Source organism: Hipposideros armiger, unplaced genomic scaffold, assembly GCF_001890085.2.
Source record: "Hipposideros armiger isolate ML-2016 unplaced genomic scaffold, ASM189008v1 scaffold_263, whole genome shotgun sequence".
NCBI classification, from domain to species: domain Eukaryota; kingdom Metazoa; phylum Chordata; class Mammalia; order Chiroptera; family Hipposideridae; genus Hipposideros; species Hipposideros armiger.
This window is the reverse complement of record NW_017731613.1, coordinates 131,163-135,868: the sequence shown is the minus strand read 5'-3', so window position 1 is coordinate 135,868 and position 4,706 is coordinate 131,163. Positions and strand designations below refer to the sequence as shown.

Sequence of the window (4,706 nt, the reverse complement as noted above, 5' to 3'; positions counted from 1 at the left end):
TGAAGCAACGTCCTCCACAACTAGACTGAAGAACAAAAGGACAGCAATTTGTCTGTTCCCCTTCCCTGATTCCCAACACTATTCCCCTCTCCCAATTCCCCAATAATAAAAAAATAATAATTATTCAATAATATATATTGAATACCTTCAATATGCCAGGCATTATTCTGAGCACAGGTGGTATATATAAGCATACAGTGGTAAATAAAACAGCTTCTGTAACTAACACATAACTTACAATCTAGTTGGGGAAGATAGGCAATAAAAACATAAATAAAAATAATCACGACAAACAGTAAGTGCTACAAAGTAGAACACAGAAGGAAGCAAACAGGGCAAAACTAAACTATCATGTTTCATATTCAGAGTTTAAATATGACCTCTCAGGTGAGCAGGTATTTGAAGAAACATAAGTGTAATGAGAGAGCAAGTCATATAGTTATCTAAGTAAAAAGCATTTCAATGAGAAGAAATACTAAATGCAATGACTCTGAAGTGGAAGTGTTAATGGCATACTCAAGAAACAAAAAATAAGGCTTTGTAAATGAAATAAAGTAAGAAGTACAGAGAAAGTGGTAAAAGACATAGTCAGAAAGATAACTGGGAGCCAGATCACATACAACCTTTTAATAACCAGGGTAAGTCCACTGGATTTTACTGTAAGTGGAAAAGGAAGCTAGTGGAGTATTTTAATGAGAGAAACATAGTCTAAATGACGTTTCAAAAGAATTTCTCCAGACGCTATCATGGAGAAAAGTAATGAATGCTAATGAATGGAAACAGGGAGAGTGGTTAAGAGACCAATGCAACAGTCCAAGTAGAAGATGATGGTGAGTAGTGGTGGCAAGCGGGGACTAGTCCGAGTCTGGAAATGTTTTGAAGGTAAAGACAGCAATTCATTGCTACCAAGATTATTTGAATAACATTGAAAAGAAGGTTTTTCTGCTTTTGATTATACATGCTAGTTATAAATGCTTTAAAAAGTAAAAATTCAAATCTCCTCTCTCCCTACCAATTTTGATATTCTTAGATGATGTACCAGATTTATTTTGCGGCTTTTTTTCCCTTTGGAACCCCAATATGGATGCATATTCATGCTTGATTCTTAGAAGAATATAGTTGAGTGTGTCCATTCAGTTAAAATAAAAGACAATGCCAGTGCAATAGGACCAAGGTAGGAAGGAAGGAAGGAAGAGAGGGAGGGAGGGAGGGAGGGTAAGAGAAAGTTGAAATTATAAACTCAATGCAATTAACAATAGCATCAAAAATATGAAACACAGGGACTGGTTCACGTTGCTTTAGCCTAGTGGCGCGCAGCGGTTTGGCGACTGACGGGCCCGTGAGCGGCCGCCGCGGCAGAAGTGGCCGGCGAGCCCAGTCCCCGCCGGTACCATGCTCCCGTTATCACTGCTAAAGACAGCTCAGAATCACCCCATGTTGGTGGAGCTTAAAAATGGGGAGACGTACAACGGGCACCTGGTAAGCTGTGACAACTGGATGAACATCAACTTGCGCAAGGTGATCTTCATGTCCAGAGACAGGGACAAGTTCTGCCGGATGCCCGAGTGCTACATCCGAGGCAGCACCATCATCGACGTGGTCAAGGAGGAGGCGGTGGCCAAGGGCCCCGGACGTGGTGGCCTGCAGCAGCAGAAGCAGCAGAAGGGCTATGACACGGGGGGGCCGGGCGACGTGTGTTTGGCGGCCGGGGCCGAGGCGGGATCCGGGCACCGGCAGAGGTCAGCCAGAAAAGGAGCCAGTCAGGCAGGCAGGCAGGCAAACAGCGAGCCAGCCCTGCGTCCCCCAAGACTGAGCAGTGGGAGGCGACGTGTCTGCTCCAGACCACAAGTCTGTTCAGAATGGAAAGAAGAGGCAGGTGTTCGGGGGGACCCCCCACCTGTGCATCTGTGCATTTTGTGACCCTCCTTTTTATGTAAAGTTTTTTGTCTTTTGGGGTTTTTTAGCCATCATGGCTACAGCTGGAAATGTTACTTGGTGTTTGGGGTTTTGTGAAGTTTCAATCGAAGATTCTGTGTATTAATAATGCCACCTTAGAGCCCTCTCCCTTGTGTCAGGAGGGGCATTTTCCAAACTGGTTTGCTTTGCAGCCTGTGTTGGATCCCTGTGTGACGAACATACTGGGGGTTTTTATTTTAAGCTGTTTGTGCTGAGATTGACAGCCCCGGGAGTTCTCTGAAACATGGGCTCGAAATTGCCCTTTGAAAACAAATCTGGACAGATGTGTGTCACAGAGAGGCTGTTCAGGGGATGTGGCTGGGCCTTGCCCCTTCACCGCCTCTCTCCCTCTTTGTGTGACAAAAATAAAAGCAAATGCAACTACAAATATATATATATATATATATATATATATATATATATATATATGGAACACAGGAATCATCTGACAAAAGATATACAAGATCTGTAAACTAAAAACTGCAAAACATTGCTGAGAGAAATTAAGGATAGCCTAAATAAATGAAGGGATTTACCATATCTATGAGTCCAAAAGAATCAACATTGTTAAGATATCAATTAGCCCCCCCCATTGGCCTATAGATTAAACACAAGCCTAATCAAAATCTTAGCAGACATTTTTATAGAAATTTATAAGCCAATTTTAAATTAATATGCAAATGCAAAGAACCTAAAATACCCAAAGCAACTTTAAAAAATGAAAAGAATTAAAAAAAATTTTTTTTAATATTTTTATTGGGTAATTGGGGGTGGGGAACAGACAAGTTGCTGTCCTTTTGTTCTTCAGTCTAGTTGTGGAGGATGTTGCTTCACTGGTCTATGTTGGTATTATCATTGTGCTCTCCCTGGCTGAGGCAGATCTGTTGCCGGCCTCTGGACAGCCACTCACGAAGGCTCTTGGCAGCCCAGCTCCAGGTCGAGCTGTTGTTCACCATCTTAGCTGTAGAGGGCACAGCGTCACTGGCCTTCATGTGGGATCCCAACCGCGGCCCTGCTACTCAGAGCTGGCATCCCAAGCCAACTCTTAACCAATGTGCCACTTGGCCAGCCCATGAGGAGAATTTTTAAGGCAGTGAAACTACTCTGTAATGGTGGATACATATCATTATAAATTTGTCTAAGCCCATAGAATATACAATACCAAGAGAAAATCCTAAGGTAAACTATGGATTCTAGGTGATAATAATGTGTCAATGTAGGTTCATATATTATAATAAATGTATTATTCTGGTGGGGGAGGGGTATTGATAATGAGGGAGACTATGCGTGTAGTATTGGGGTAGGAAATGTATGGGAAATCTCTGTACCTTCCACTCAATTTTGCTGTGTACCTAACACTGTTCTAAAAGTAAACTCTTAAAAAAGTAAAAGGAAAGTCTGATGACTAAACTACTTGATTTCAAGACTTATGATAAAGTTACAGTAATGAAGACACTGTGGTATTGGCATAGACAGGTCAATGAAACAGAATAGAATATTGAAACAGACACACAAATAGGTATGGACAACTGGTTTTTGACAAAGGAGTAAAGGGAACTCAATAGAGGAAAGATATCCATATGAAAACAATTTAACAAACAGTGCTAAAACAATAGGCTCTTCTTGAGTCTTTCATTTCTTAAAAATAATCAGCTTAAAATAATCAATATCCCCAAAAGAAGCATATTTCAGGGTAGCAAAACTCTGTTCCCCTCACTCTCTAAAACATTTATGTTAATTGCATTTTACCTATACAAACCTTGGGAAGGCTAAACAATTTTGATTTGATATTGCTCCCGTGTTAACCACAGAAAGCTGTGTATCTCGTTGGGTTTGACAATAGTTTTGAGCAAATTAAGCTTGTATTTTGGAAATCTTTCATAGTTTGTCTGGATTACCACATAGCCTTTTAATCATTTGGATGATAACACAACAAATGCACTAAAAAATTGCTTCACAGATAAATTTAAATGTTAGTTATGAGTTCTGTTATATTCAAATTGTAGAATTTCATTTCTAGAGTAGCTTTTTCCTATAGTAATCTAACTTCAGGGCTTTTGCTTAAATGACTATAGCTGCCATAAGATCTCAGTGCAGCTTTATGCAAGAATTAGATAAAATAAAATAAATTACTCCAGATGATTACAGTTTTCAAATGGTCCATTCTTGGCATACGAATATTCTTTCTTTATCACCATATCATTTGTATTGATATTATCACTATATTACATTTTAAATAATAACTTAGTTCAATTTATTGGACACATTATTTCCGTTAACATTCTCTAGCCTACATTTCATTCTAACTCCAGCAAATATTGAACATTATAATGCTTAAAGACCTCTCTTTCTATTCCATGCATTGAATTTATCTTCATCCAATTTCCTCTTACCCTTGTTCTTAATGTGAACATCATAGGAAATTTTTGGTTTTGCTCTGGTCCTCAGTGCAGTGTAGAATTACATGGATATTTCTAACACCCTGATGGCCACCCAATCCATCTGATTCTTTTCTTTCCCCAGTTAATAGGCTCTCACTCTGCCTGACGAATAAGTAAGGAATACTGTCATCAGGGCCCAGTTGTATTGCTCCTTTTTAGATAGATATGCACACTTTTAACTTTCCCTATCTTCATAAATGTGTCTGATTTTGTCTCATTTCTCCAGAGACTGTTTTCAGGAAGATATATTAACAGTTGCTAATATATTAATTCATTGTCCTTTCAAAAACCACATTTTAATAAAGGCCG

At 39.5% G+C, this 4,706-nt stretch overlaps 1 pseudogene; it reads left to right on the top strand.

Moving 5' to 3' along the window:
• Positions 1 to 1,358: 1,358 nt before the first annotated feature.
• On the top strand, positions 1,359 to 1,813 carry LOC109390298 (U6 snRNA-associated Sm-like protein LSm4 pseudogene; annotated as a pseudogene).
• The last annotated feature ends 2,893 nt before the right edge of the window (positions 1,814 to 4,706 follow it).